Source organism: Cynocephalus volans, chromosome 3 (genome assembly GCF_027409185.1).
Source record: "Cynocephalus volans isolate mCynVol1 chromosome 3, mCynVol1.pri, whole genome shotgun sequence".
In the NCBI taxonomy this organism is placed as follows: domain Eukaryota; kingdom Metazoa; phylum Chordata; class Mammalia; order Dermoptera; family Cynocephalidae; genus Cynocephalus; species Cynocephalus volans.
Window position 1 is genome coordinate 125181319 of NC_084462.1, and position 16767 is coordinate 125198085.

The following is a 16767-nucleotide window of genomic DNA, read 5'->3' on the forward strand; positions in this document are numbered from 1 at the left end:
TTATTCATTTTTTTCTAGGTTATTCAGTTTGTTGGCATATATTCATAATAGTCTCATAATGCTTTTTTATTTTTGCAGCATAAGATTTGATGTATCTTTATTTCTGATTCTATTTATTTGAGTCTTTTTTTTTTTTTTTTTTTAGTTAGTCTAGGTAAGAATTTGTCAACTTTGTTTAAAACCCAACTCAGTTTATTAATTTTTTTCTGTTTAGAAATTTCTTCCATCACAAACTCTGGTTCACAGATCCTAAGTTCCAACTTCCACAAAGTGCTAGGGCAAAAACACAATGCAGCCAAGTTCCTTGCCAGTTCATAGCAAGGGTGATTGTAGACCCAGATTCCAAAAAGCTCCTTCTCATTTACATATAAGATCTTCTCAGAATGGCCTTTGCTGTCCATATTTTATCAGCATTCTGATTGCCATGATTTAACCTGTCTCTAAAACATTCCAAACTTTCCCCAGTTTTCCTGTCTTCTTCTGAGTCCTCCAAATTCCTCCAACCTTTACCTAACTGCCAGTTCCAAAACTGCTTCCACATTTTTAAGTATTTGCTATAAGCAACACCTCACTTCTCTAGAACTAATTTTCTGTCTGAACATATTTCTGTTGCTTATAGCAAAATACTTAGAACTGAGTACTTTATAAAGAAAACAAAATTTTTTGCTTACAGTTTCAGAGGCTAGAAAGTCAAAAATCCAGGAAACACAACTGGTGAGTCTTCTTTGGTGGTGGCTTTAAAGCAATGCAGAGGTCTCACATGGCAGGAAATGGTGGAGCAGAGAGAGAGACAGCTCCTCATGCACTCTCTGTTTAAAGCCCTCAGAACCATGCCCCTGACCACCATTATTAATCCATTCAGTACAGCATGGTCCTACAATCTAATCACTTCTTCAAGGCCCTGCCTTTCAATTATCATAATAGGATTTCCCACCTTCTTACTACTGTCACAGTGGGGGTCAAGCTCTGGTAGAACATTCAACCCAAAGCAGCTGGGTAACTAGCTGTCTTGGCCAAACCAACTTACTTAGTGCCCATGTTGGAGTTTATTATTCTTCTTAATAATGTATTAAAGTAATATGTTCTTTTACTTATTGATTTCTTAAGAACAGTTTTCTCACTGTTTCACTTCTGCATTTGTAGGAAGTAATAATAATATTTTTGAATATCCTGTAATTCATGTAAAATGGCACATAGCATAATACACTATAAGTCAGAAAGAAGGATTTAATTATCATTTAAGTTCACCATTAATTCCATTTTCCACTTCTGTGCTTTACTTGAGCTTCTTAATTAGATGGACAAAATTCTTCACCATTCAAAATGCACCATTATTTTCAGAATTATATTTTCTGGAATATATTCATATATTCAGAACTATGTAATATACCATTTGTTTACTTTTACTTAAAGAAATTTTTTCAACCCTCTTCTTATTTTTTAGTGATGAAAGCTACTTTAGAGCTATTAGCTTTAGTGTCTTAATCAAGAACGAAATACCTTTTCATTCCATAAACACTTTAATATTGTGCTTGTGCTCACTAAATGCCCAACAAGAAATAAAACATTTTAATTAGTAGTAAACATCAAGGTAAAAATCTTAAAATCGCTCCAGGCTTAATATACAAACAGACACACACATACACACACATATACAAACATATATATATATACACACACACACACACACACATGCACACAGTAAACATATATGTTCATATTCATGTACACACACAAAATCCAGCGAGAGGCTTGGGCACACAGCCAGTTTAATATACACTAGCAAACACAACCGGAAGTTTCATAGAGCAAATGATTGAGTCGGGTTATTTTAGACCTAGGGTTTATTACATCCAATGTAATGAATAAACTGATACCTATTCTCATATAAAGGAATAGACATTTTGTACTGAAATATGAATTAAAACTTATAATTGTTTTTCTATGAAGCAACTGTATTCCTGTAAACTGCACTCCAAGAAGAAAATTGTGAAAGTTCCCAGGAGTTCTCAGTTGGATATATTCTCTATTGCTCCCTCATAGGGAGAATAACAAGAAAAAGGCTTTGAGAGAAAAGAACCAGGGCTCAGAGAGAACAGCTGAGTAGTTCCTTCCATAATATTTATAAGTATAAGACCGTCAAAAAAGTTGCTGATGGAGAGGCCTGTATTTCACTTAGAAATGTATAACTGGATGCAGAAACTGGATGATACTTCAGGCTTGTATCATTTGAGGACTGTGTGAGTATGTTCCTTTAACAATAAGATGTGCAAAGATGTTTGAGTAACTAAAGGGGCAGACAATGGCAGAAATACAGTTGTATATTCACACATATTCTTAATGTACTCCTTAGTAAAAGAACCTCAGTTTTACTTAAGGAAGAAATACATCCAGGAAAAACAACATAAGTTCCTACTTTAAATTAATCTTCCAGAAATAATTCCATATTGATAAAGTAAGCCACGATTACACTGAAAACAACACATAGTTTCCGCTTTATCCTAGTGTCAGGATATATTCTTATAAAATTCATTTATTTCTATCATAAGTTTTTTAAAAAATATATCACCATAGAAAGAAATATTTTGATGAATGGATAAAAGAAAGAACAAATAAATGAAAATATAAGGTTAGAAAGAAATGTAAAAAGAAAACAAAAATAATCAGACTACTAATATTCACTAACCACTCACAATGTACTAGGTACTAGGAAGTTTGCTCGGCCGTTTGGACGTATTATATCAAAATTTTCCATTGATATATGTACTAGTACATGAAATAAATTGGCTAGAAAAACTGGGTTCAGGTTTTGCAAGTCCTTGAAAATGTTGGGCATGGCTGCAGACTGATCTTTTGGCCAGTCACTGAATATAAAATGTAGAATAACAAATGGCATTGGTGGCAAATGAGTATATTATACCTGGATCTCAGACTCTTACATTGCAAAGAAGAGACATGTTTAAGTTTTGATTTTCTGGGAATTTGGGATAATGTGTTTGGGGTATAAGAACTTTGGAAAGCTGCCCTTTGGCAGGATGTCATCCTGGAAGTCACTAATCTGTGAACATCTCCCATTGAGAACTACAGGAAAACTGAAAACCAACTCTCCGGATATCCTTCAACTTGAAATATTCCACTATGGTCTGCTAAGAATAAATTCCTTACTTTCATTATAGTAACCTTTGAATATTATAAGAATTGTATGCCATGGTGTTTATTTTCTGCATGCCTCCAACCTATTTCACTGCAAGATTACTTGAAGTTAACGGCCTCATTTGATAGATTAGGAAAGTGTTAGAAAGGTTAAGTGAATTGGTTATTGCCATTTTGTAAGACTTATGGCTGGTTTGAAGGTATCATACTGTGATTCAAAACAATGCAAGTGATCAATAGCCTAGTTCCACAGTACTAACTTGAGAAAATGTTTTGGATGATTGTGGTCTATTCCAGGGAAACTGTGGTTGAAAACTTAGGATTCTATTTATGTCTTATATTACTGTAGTGTGCTATACCAATGAAACATATTTTGTTTAAATACATTACATTTTAAGTGTGGAATATTTCTAACCTTTTACATTTTTACTGAAACCATGTATTATTAAACTCAGAGTTTTTTCTGTATAATCTGTGATCTTAGAAGGACTCATTATTGCCATTCAGTATGAAATAAAACACAATTGTTGTGTCACGTGAAATATTAACTAGCCAGCAAGTTTGTTCTGTCTCCTTTCCTCTTTGCCTTCTCACCCCTTGAATCACTCATAAAATCACACAGAGTAATACTAAGTGACTGTATAAAAGAAATCAGGTATTGGTCCCAATGATTTCCAGAAATATGCAGAAATTACCAGTAATCAAAGACTGAATAGATTCATACAACAAAACAGCATGGCTACAGTAGCAAATAGATTGATAGTCACACTGTATCTACTCCCATATACCATGCATTGAATTTGCCTGTTCCAGAGCAATCGTTAGGCAAAAAGCCATTTCTTCTACACAAGCAAAATGAGTAGCTCTGATTTTCCACATTTAGAGAAATAAAATATTGAGAGAGAAGGGAGTGGAAAAAATACACAGGAGTGAGTCTGTTTGTATAGGATGCTGTGTGTATTATCATGGGGGAGAGTAAAGAAGATCTAAGAAAGCAATGTTTCTCTTTTTTGATTTTGTTATTGCTGTTGTTAGTTTAGGTTTTGTTTCTATGTACCCATTTTATTTTGCCAAAAAATAACTGAATTCTTCTCTTAGAAAAACAATTTAATCATCTTCAGTTCCAGGAAAAGCAAGAGAAATAAAAGTAAACCCTTACCTCCACAAGAAAAAACTCACAAGATAAATGCCTTAAACATTTTCCTAGGGGTGATGCTTAGTTAAGATGCAAGATTCTGACGGCACCCAATTGTCTACTGAAAATGAGAGGAAATCCTCTTTCCTCTCTACTGGTGAATCCCAGGATAAAAGTCTCCTCATTAAGATATGATTTTAGAAAATATTTCGCAGCATGAGAAAAACAGGGAAGTTGTCAGAGAAAATTTCACTTTCAAAAGGGATTTAACACAAAAGAATAAAGCAAACTTTAGAAAGCAACTATTTTTGTCTTCAAATTACTTCATCTTTTAAAACATGTGATATTCCTTTATAATTGTAATGTATCTAAAAATATTTCCAGTAGTATTGCCTACTCTCTGTTGTGATGTATATATTAAATATTTATTGGGAGAGGTTTTTTTGACCAATTTTTAAGAATAAAACAAAAAGTAAGTAGCTTGCTAAGTAAATGAAAAGACTTTTTTCACAGCTTTATTTGTTTAGATTAATGTTTCTTTTTACTATTGCCTTTTATATTAAGTAAAACAATGAAAATGGGATCAAATATGAAGACTGAACATAGACAACTACCGTACATGTACCTAAAATCTCAAGAAATAACAGACCGGGTGTTATGAGAAAAAAAAAAAAACAACAACAATTACTCAAAAACAGTAAAGACAAACAGGAAATATGGCATTCAAAAGACCCAAAACTTTGAGAAATTCTTCAAAAATAGAATATATTGGGATAAAACTTGCAAAGAAAAAAAACTGAAGTAAAGAATATGATAGTACTATGAAATTCATAAAAATGAGAAGCCACAGTTGAGGGACAAAAAAAAGGCAATGACTCCAGAAGGATAATAGTTAGGGTTATGTTTGGAAAATAGCAAAAAGATTACCTTAGCTTATGTGTCACTTGTCTTACCCAACTGTCAACACACTCCTAAAAAGTTGATGATGAATTTGGTTTGGGAGCCAGGAAACTATATGTTTTAAAACTCCCTAGCTGATTGTAATATGCCATGAGGGCTGAGAACTATGACTTATAGCTGGGGTCAGCAAAGTACAGTCCTGGAAACAAATCTGGCCCACTGTCTGTTTTATATCACCCACAGGCTAAGCTTTATGTTTTTAAATGGTTGGAAAAAAAAAATCGCAAAAAGAGTAACATTTTATGATGTGAAATTTATTTAAAATTCAAAGATCAATGCCAATAAACAAATTCTTATTGAAATACAGCCTTTCTCATCTTTACTTGTCTGAGGCTGCCTTTCACTAAAATTGCAGACTTGTGTAGTTGTGATACAGACAGTAGGGATGCCAATAAAAAGTATTTACTATCTGGTTCTTTACAGAGAAGGATTGCCAACTTTGGTTTAGAGGATAAAATTGTGTTTTCCAACCTTCCTTGATCATAAGTCACTGGAAATAGTTATTAAAAATAAATAAATATGACAAGCGAACAGATACGAGGTTGTTGGGAGGGAGGGGGGGAAAGGGAAGAGGGAGGGAGGTTTCTGTAATTTCAAAATAATCAACCACATTGTATATTAACAAAATAAAATAAATTTTTTAAAAAAAATTATAAAAATATAAATAAATAAATAAGGATAGAAACAATTCAGAACCCCACTCAGAAATCAGAATTCTGTGGGAAAGGCCATGCTCTCTCATTCTGTACTTAGCATCAAGGCAATACTTATCATCTTGGGAGTGTGCAAAAACATTGGGATAGCTCATGGAATGCAAGCATTGAAATTAGAGTTACTTGAGAAAACAGAATAAGATGTTGACGAAGAAATATGAAATCATGGTATCCATAAAGGAAACACAATTTAAACTCTTGGAAGTTAAAACTTGGATCTTTGAAAAAAAAAAAATAGAATATATGGCTAGGAGCAAATAAGTGAGTTGAGAAATTCAGTCAGAACAGAGGAAGAGCAAGAGGGAGAAAATTGGAAAAGTTGAAAGTAAAGCAGAAGTGTAGTGTTTACATCATTAACATTGTAAAAAGAAAACAAAGACAATAGTGATTAGAAGGTAATTAAATAAAAGAAAAAATAATGACTGAAGAGAAAAGTAACCATTGGTTTGAAAGAGATTGTTTAATGACTAATATAATGCCTGAAAATAAATAAATAAATAGATAACTAAATAAATAAATTCATCAACATCTACTAAAAATGTGAATTTTCTTCACTGCTAAAGGAAGAAATAGAAGCTTCTGGAGAAATACATGAACTAGCAGATTCTCTACAAATGAGTTAAATTTATTTGATGGCAGACTTATCAATAACAATGAATGCAAGAAAACAATAACATGAAAAATCTAAAATGGTGTATTTTGAACCTAGACTTTCATACACAACTGAATTATTCAAATAAGATGTGCAAAGAAAATGATAAATCCACAATTGTAAGATCAAAACTTGACTGTTCAAAAATACAAATTACCAAGCATAGTATAATGCAACTATGTTTAATCCACTAAAGGTAAAACACATATTCTCGTCAAACACATGTCATATAATTGCAAAAAACGACATATATTTGACACAAATAAAATCTCAACGAATTCCAAACAGCAAAATTTGTCTTTATTCACTGAGTTCAATGCGTTAAATTCAAGCATTAAAAAAATTACGTTTGGAAATAAAACATACTCAATTGGAAAATTAATAGAAAATCCTTCTTAATAATTGTAAGGTTAAGAAAACTAAAGTTAAATTAATTTTATAGTGAACCACTATAAAAGCAGTACATATTAAAACCTGAGGTATATTGACTAAATTACACTCAGGAGAAAAGAATGATTTTATATTAGAAAACTTTTGAACACACAATAGCAAATATTAAGAAAAAATTATCATGTTAGAAAAAAAATTTTTAAGCTAACAAATAGCACAAAAGAATAAAAAACTAAGATAGAATACCTTTTTGTAATTAAAGAAAACAATAAAGCAGAAAGAAATAATAAACATACTAATCAATGAGCTGGTACAAGTTCTGAAAGATAAAAAATGGACTTAGGATCAAGATGGCAGAATAGACAGTACCTAGCATCACCCTCTCCCACAATCAACCAATTTACAGCTATTTGAAAGCAATGACAGCCAAGCTGGGGCCACTAGAGCTCAGGGGGAGATGAGGAGAGACCCACAGAGTTCATGAAGGCAAGAGAAGCCACTATGAGAGAAAGAAAGGACCACTTCAACCAACCATTTCAAGCCCTGACCACTTCAAGGCTGGAGCTGGTGAGCACACAGAGCAAGAACTGGCAAAAGCCCCCTGCTATGTCCTTCATATAAAGTTGCTTGGAGGCTGTAGGGGAGAAAAGGGACTTGGTAGCCCCCTGGCCACCAAGACCACTAACAGGGTTCCTGTGAACCCACATCAGAGTGAAGGGCCAAAGACAACTGAAAAAAGGAGCCACTCAGAGGCTGGTGAGTCACTGCAAGGGACCAGCACATAACCCATCCCATGGGAAGTGTTTGGAATGTGGGAGGTGGTAGATGGTCCCACTGCGGGAACACTGGGGCACAACATAGACATCTGATCTGCCCTCCAATCAGCACAGGACCACTCAGTGGAGACTGGTCAGGAATACAGAACTGCATGGGGTGCAGTGTGCTGAAAAGACTCAGTTCCAGACCAGAATTTCCACACTGCCCAGGTGTGCTGGACCTCACAAGACCTGGAAGTGCTTACAAGGTCAACAACTGAAACCTAAGCTGCATGTAAAGCCTCCCTCAGAGAATCAGCAGAAAGCAGCAATTTAGCTCAACCACAGGGCACAAGTGCTGGTTCCAACAGAAGTTCCCCATTTTAGAAGTAACCAAAGGAAAAGAAATGAGTTCCAGTGCAGAGTTTAAGTGGTGGGAATAGTGAATAATCCAACACAGAAATGAAAGGAAAAACAAAAACCCACAGATCATAGACAAATTTCTGACATTAACCAGTAAAGGCAAACACTTTCAAAGAACACCTATAAAACCTAGGAGGACCAGAAGCCACCCAGGCTCTCAAGCCAGGGTGGGGAGAGGGCTGAAGGCCTTAGCCACATCCCCATGACATCCACATCTGACCCAGCAATGACCACCAGGCCTCTGTTGGAAGCAACCCAGTCTCCCAGTCCAGAGCAGTGGGAGGCCAAGGGCACAGCCATGCCCCCTCAACATCTGCATCCAGCCCAGTGGTGACCACCAAGCCACTGCTGGAAGTGCCCAGGGCTACTGGATTGAGAGTGCCCGAGGGCTTCAGTCACAACCCTCCAAAGTCTGCATCTCAGCCATGACTGAGCTGCTGCCAGAAACCCCCAGGGCTCCCTTGGAATGAAGGGGATGCCACAGCCCTTGATCACGTCCCCTTTTCTTTCACCTCCCTCCCTATCCTCCACCCCTTTCTCTTCTGCCCCTCTCCCACAACTGCTCTAGAACATCATCTAAGAATGTAAATAACAATAACTAATTAATTAATTTAAAAATTAAGATAAATGAATAAATAATAATAGAAAAGCATCTGGTGAACCCAAGAAAAATGACAAAAATCTCGAAGTTACAATACAAAATGTATGAAGTAGATTTTTGAGAATGTATTTTCACATTGATAACTTAAAAATTATTATATAATGGATGATTTCTCATAAACTTTAAATTGCACACATTATCATATACATGGTAGAAAATATGACAAAGTAAATATATTAAAAGTTAAATTGGTAATCAAAGATTTACCTGTTAAAGGTACCCATCCCAGGGTGTCATGTGGGTAAGTTTTATTAAATTTCTAAGAAAAAAACCTGTTCATAAAAATTTAAATAGGTATATATTCAATATAGAGACAAAGATCAATAGCTTCTCAAATAATTCTATGTGCTTAAATTGGTTCACAAATCCAAAAAAGAAAAAAATAACATATCACTTCTCCCTTTCTTTCTGGTGCAGGGAGGCAGACACCCTTAAAATGGAAATTTCCTTTATAATTGTAAATTAATTTTTAAAAATGCTTTCAAAATAGCCAGCTAAATGCCAGAAAGGTATATTTTTGAGGCCTGTTTAGTTAAGCAGGCAGTGTTTGTAACAGCTTCTTTCTCTTAGCTAAAATTACTGAGTACAGGGCAGATAAATCAAATGGGCCAAAAAGGCTTTTCTACAACTGGACTCAGCACAGAGGGCTCAGAGAAAGCAGCAGCCCACTTTAGACACATAGACACAGTAACTCATATTGATCCTGTCTATTTGTTATTTTATGGTAGTTCACAGATCTTGTACTTGACAAAAATAAAGGGAAAAAATAAGCTAAGTTATAATTTATTCTCATCAGCTGGGCCGAGTGCATGCCAATCAGAGAGGCGCCCTGCTGGAGATGCCCAAAATCCACGGAGACCATGCGCCCTGCGGTGCCAGTGCACGACCAGCAGGTAGGCCTCACTGCCGCCGGACTCCATCCCCAGCCAGGCCCAGTGTGCGCTGACCAGAGTGGTGCCCCGCCAGAGAGGCCCGAGACCTGCAGAGACCACACGCCCACAGTGCTACTGAGCAGGTAGGCCTTGCTGCCACCAGACTCCATCCCCAGCCCAGCTGAGTGTGTACCGACTAGGGAGGCACCTACCTGGAGAGGCCCAAGACCTGAAGCAACCATGCACCAGAGGCACCCTTGGGTGACCAAGCAGACACTGAGGCAGCTGTGACAAATTGGCAGCTCCAGCAGCACCCTAGCCAGACAATAGTGTCAAACCAGTGGACCCTGAAATCCACGGCCACAATGACTAAGCGTCAAAGGAAAGATACCAGAAATATGAAAAATCAAGAAAGTACACCACCAAAGGGTAATAACTCTCAAGACCTAGATCCCATAGAACAAGAAGCCCTTGAAATGTCTGACAAGGAATTTCAAGTGATAATTCGAAAGAAACAAAATGAGATATAAGAAAACTCAGGTAGACAACATGATGAAATGAGGAAAAGTATACAGGATCTGAAAGGAGAAATGTATAAGGAAATCAATTCCTGAAAATGAATGAAGCAGAGCTTGCTGAGCTGAAGAATTCATTCAACAAAATAAAAAACACAACAGAGAGTTTAACCAGCAGGCTTGCAAAAGAAGAATAGAAAACTTCTGACCTTGAAGATGGGCTGTTTGAAATAACACAGGCAGACAAAAAAAAAGAAAAAAGAATTAAAAACATTGAAGAAAATCTAAGAGAGATATCAGACAACCTTAAGCACTCAAATATCTGAGTCTTGGGCATTCCAGAAGGGGAGGAAAAAGGAGATTGCATTGAAAACATATTCAACAAAATAGAGGCAGAAAACTTCCCAAGTATAGTAAAAGACACAGATCTTCAGATTCAGGAAGCTCAAAGATCCCCAACTGTATTCAACCCAAAAAGGTCTTCTCCAAGACATGTTATAGACAAATTGGCAAAACTCAAAGGCAAAGAGAGAATCTAAAAACTGCAAGCGAGAAGCATCAAATCACCTATAAGGGAGCCCCAATCAGACTAACATCAGACTTCTAATCACAAATCCTAAAAGCCAGAAAGGAATGGGATAATATATTCAAAATACTAAAAAACAGAGATTGCCAGCCAAGATACTCTACCTTGCAAGGCTATACTTCTGCAATGACGGGCAAATAGTATATTGCTCAGACAAACAAAAACTCTGGGAATTCATTACCACATGACCAACCTTAAAAGAAATTCTCAAAGGAGTACTGGGTTTGTTACCTGAAAAATAACTACCACTGCCATTAAAATTCAAGAAAAATCAAAACCCACTAGTAAAATAAAAATGCCAACAATGAAGAAAAAAAAATAAAGTTTATCTACAATCCAAGGAACCAACCAATACAGAAGACAAACAGTAAATGAGAAAGAAAAGAACAAAAGACACTTAAGACATCCAAACAAAAATCAATACAATGCTAGGAGTAAATCAACACTTTTCAATAACAACTCTCAATGTAAAAAGATTAAATTCCCCTATCAAAAGACACAGACTGGCTGACAAGTTTAAAAAGGAAGACCCAACTATATGCAGCCTTCAAGAGACCCAGCTCACCTATAAAGACTCACATAGACTAAGAGTGAAAGGATGGAAAAAGATTTACCGTGCAAACAGAAATGAAAAACGAGATGGAGTGGCTATTCTTATATGATAAAATAGACTTTAAACTAAAAAACATAAAAAGAGATAATGAGGGCCACTACATAATGATAAAAAGATTGATCCATCAAGAAGACATAACAATCATAAATATATATGCACCCAATGTCAGGGCAGCCAGATTTGTAAAGCAAATGCTATTAGACCTAAAGAAGGAAATAGACACTAATACCATAATAGCAGGGGACTTGAACACCCCACTATCAATATTGGACAGATCATCTAGGCAAAGAATCAGCAGAGAAACACAAGATCTAAACAACACTCTAGACCAATTGGACTCAGCAGATATCTACAGAACATTCCATCCAACAACCTCAGAATATTCATTCTTCTCATCAGCACATAGATCATTCTCCAGGATAGATCACATGTTAGGTCACAAATCAAGCCTCAACAAATTCAAAAAAATTGGAATTATCCCATGTATTTTTTGAGACCACCATGGATTAAAATTAGAATTCAGTAACAAACAAAATTCTGGAACCTATACAAACACATGGAAATTAAACAGCATTCTACTTAATGACATATGGGTCCAAGAACAAATCAAACAGGAAATTAAATAGTGGTTGAAAGTAATAAAAATAATGATACATCAGACCAAAACCTGTGGGATACTGCAAAAACAGTACTAAGGGGAAATTTATCACATTAAATACTTACTTCAGAAGAATGGAAAGATGGCAAGTGAACAACCTAATACTACACCTTAAAGAACAAGAAAAACAAGAACAATCCAAACCCAAAGTAACCAGATGGACAGAAATCATTAAGATCAGAGCAGAACTTAATGAAATTGAAACCCCAAAAATGATACAAAAGATCAATGAATAAAGAGGGGTTTTTTTGAAAAGATAAATAAAATTGACAAACCATTAGCATGGCTAATAAAAAAGAAAAGACCCAAATAACAAAAATTAGAAATGAAAAAGTTGATATTACAACTGATACCTCTAAAGTACAAGGAATCATTTAAGACTACTATAAACAACTATATGTCAAGAAATTGGAGAATTTGGAGGAAATAGATATATTTGTGGACACAAACTACCAAAACTGAGCCAGGAAGATGTAGAAAATCCAAACAGACCGATAACAATAAAAGAGATTGAAACTGTTATCAGAAGGCTCCCAACAAAGAAAAGCCCAGGACCAGATGGATTCACAGCAGAATTCTACCAAACATTCAAAGAGGAATTGACATCAATTCTTTACAAACTATTCCAAAAGATTGAAATAGAGGCAAATCTCCCAAACTCATTCTATGAAGCAAACATCACTCTGATACCAAAACGAGGTAAAGATACAACTAAAAAAGAAAACTACAGGCCAATATCCTTGATGAATACAGATGCAAAAATCCTCAATGAGATACTAGGTATCAGAATACAGCAACACATATGAAAAATTATACACTGTGATCAAGTGGGATTCATGCCAGGGATGCAAAGTTAGTTCAACATATGCAAATCAATGAATGTGATACACCATATCAATAAAATCAAACATAAGGACCATATGATCATCGCTATAGATGCTGAAAAAGCATTTGATAAAATTCAACACTCAATCATGATAAAAACTCTCTACAAGTTAGGTATAGATGGAAAGTATCTCAACATAATTAAAGCCACATATGATAAACCCATTGCCAGTATCATTCTGAATGGGGAAAAGCTGAAAGCTTTCCCTTTAAGAACAGGAACTAGACAAGGATGCCCACTCTCACCACTCTTATTCAACATAGTGTTGGAAGAACTAGCCAGAGCAATCAGAGAAGAGAAGGAAATAAAGGACATCCAGATTGGAAAAGATGAATGTCCCTGTTTGCAGATGACATGTGGATATATCGAACAGCCTAAGGCTTCTACAAAAAAACTTTTGAAGTTGATAAATGATTTCAGTAAAGCTGCAGGATACAAAATCAACACACAAAAATCAGTAGCATTTCTATTCTTCAATAGTGAACATGCAGAAAGAGAAATCAAAAGTTTGCCCATTTACAACAGCCACCAAAAAACTAAAATACTTAAGAATTGAATTAACCAAGGATGTGAAAAATCTCTATAATAAAAACTACAAACCACTGCTGAGAGAAATTAAAGAAGACAAATGAAGATGGAAAGACATCCCATGCTCTTGAATTGGAAGAATCAACATAGTGAAAATGTCCATACTACCCAAAGTGATATAGAAATTCAATGCAATCCCCATCAAACAAACAGAAAGGAGGTTTTTGGGAGGGAGGTGGAAGGGAGGTTTCGGTAATGGGCCACAATAATCAACCACATTGCATATTGACAAAATCAAATTAAATTTAAAAAAAAAGAAAAAGAGGCATCCCACTTTACCTGAGGGCCATTTTTTTAAAAAAACAGTTTATCCAGCTTTAAAATAATAATAATAATAAATAACATAGACACATCTTTGAAAAATATAGAAATAAAAATTTTAAATGCATGTCAGGAAATTAATTCAGCAATGTAAGTTAATTAAGTACAGATAAGATTTATCACAGGTAAACAAGGATGGTATGATATTTGGAACTTCAGCAAGTGAATTAATGCCACTGAACTAACAGAGTAAAGGAAATAAAACACATGCATCTTGGCAATTTATTTTATAATCTTCAATATACATACATCTAGGAGAAAACAGAATGTTTTTCAATTTTATAGCATTACTAAAGCTTATCTATTTATAAATATTCCTCCTGATGAAGGATGAAAATAGTGATGTCTTAAACCACCACTACTATTGAATGAGTTTCTGGCCAACTTAAACAAAATAATACAAAAGAATACATAACTGGAGACAAAAAAAAAACCTAAAATGTTCAAAATTTGCAAATAGAAACTGTCTTCCTAGAAAAACAAAGAGATTTGTTTGGAAAACTATTAGAACAAACATGAGAGTTCAGATTATTTTTTGGATTTAATTTCAGAATGTAAATTTAGGCTGGAGCCATCTCAAAGGTGCCATATCCATTACATGGGTCTATTGGTTTGAAAAATTGCCAGAAATAAATGCTTTGGGACTTGACATAAATGCAGTGATAAATATTTAGTAAACCAGTTATAGTATAAATAAACAGTAGATAACTATAACTATAACTAACTATTTCAGTTTCCATCTGAAATTGTTAAAAGTCATAATTTAATCATTTCATTCTCAGGCAAGAGGAGAAGAAATTTTTTGCCATTTAACTTTGGCTGTTGAGAAATGTAATAAATAATTCAATAGATAACACTGTTAGAGTGATATGGTGAAAAGGAGATAGCTAAAGTAGCAGGACCTTTATTTATTTAGGATGAGTCATATAATGGGCTGAATTGTGTCCTCTCCAAATTTCATATGTTGAAATCCTAACCCTTAGTGTCTCAGATGTGACTATATTTGGAAATAGGGTTTTTAAACAGGTAATTAAGTTAAAATGAGGCCATGGGGTGGGGGGGTCTACTCCAATATGAATGGTGTGCCCATAAGAAGAGGAAATTTGGGCACAGTCACGGACAGAAGGAAGACCACGTGAATACAAAGGGAGAAGACGGCCATCTACTACCAAGGAGAGAGGCCTCAGAAAAAAGAAAAAAGAAAAAAAAAAAAAAAAAAAACAATGCCAACACCTTAATCTTAGGCTTCTAGCCTCCAGTACTGTGAAAAAGTATATGTGCCTCCTCATGTGCCTCCTCCTTCGGCCAGGCTGGAAATTTAAAACCCCTTGTCCACAGGAAACTTCTCCCCAGTCACACTATTATCAGCCCAACATATTCCCTCTGCTTTGTCCAGGCCAGCCTAGACTTGCTTGTGCAATCCCTCTTCTCCCTGGGGAGTCCCTTGTGTAAGGAATAAACTTTTAAATAAATTATCTTGATGTGTGGAGTGTCATAAACCCAGACACCCAAACTGAATTTCAGACAGGAGTTCATCCTCTGTCTACTTAGTGACACAAAACACCATGAATTCATTTTTTGTTTCTCAATATATGTACTGAATAAAATCCAATTGTTATATTATTTCTTAGTTTTTTATGAGTAGAGAAAACAAACTTAAAATCTGTATAGATAAGCTTGAATTTCTATTTCTGCCCTTTAAAAGCTGTGTGAACTTGGGATAATTACTTAATTTATATGAGGAAACTTCAAGAAATTTGTGGAAACATGGAATTAAAAGTTAACACAAATCTTTTCACGACTTTTTGAAGACTCCTCATATTTACATACGTGTTCAATGTCTTCAGCTGAAGAAAAATGTTCAGTAATACTTATTCTCAATGTTTTTTATCATTAAACTAGAAAAATGTCTATAAAGCTTCTGATATAGTTTATGACACATAAGACTCTGCATGTTAGATTTACTATAACAATTGTAAGACAAAATTTTAAAGTTCACAGTTTAAAGACCATGAAAAATCATTTTATAATATTTACTTCTAGATAACAAATCATAATTCACATGGCTTACTTTTAAAAAAATCTAATTCAGGAAAATGGCTGGTGTCCTAAAATTTCTACTGAGAAAAACTTTTAATATCCTAAATTTATTTCCCAGATTATTCCAGTAATTTCCACTAACTGAAAATAATTCAACATTTTAAATCACTCTCATTAAATGCCTTGATTTTAAAATATCTCACTCTTTTTTTAATATGTATGAACACATGTTTTATCAATATTGTCTGGTTGTAAGACTTGTCCTAACTGTTGTATAGTATAATGGATTATTTAAGACTCGAAGAATATTTCTTTAATGTTTATCAAAAGACATTCTAATGGTGGTCCAATAGTCCATTAATACATTTAGGGATGTCTGGAACAATATATTACTGGGAAAAACGTTGCTTGTAATGCAGTTTTGTAATATCTCAAGACAGATCAGTTTTCATGCATAATATATAATGCATATGTCAAACAGTTAACTGGTTAATTAGTAGTCCAAGTATTATTTTAAATTAAATATGTCTCTGTACCTTCTGCTCAAATTTTCTGTGAAACTAAAACTGCTCTAAAAAAATGAAGTCTATTTAAAAATAAAATATATTTGATGAGAAAAATAAACATTTTTGAATGAGGAAAATAAACATTTTTGAATATAAAAAATTGCTTTGTCTCAAAATAATTATAATTTTCAAAAATAATTTAGATGTTTTACTTATTTTCTCTTTTTTTAAAATCTAGTCTTAATTAAAATGACACTAAGTTGAATTATTAAATGTATATTGCAGGTTTGACTCATACTATCATCAGGCTTACAATAGAAAAACAAAAAAAAAGATAAGA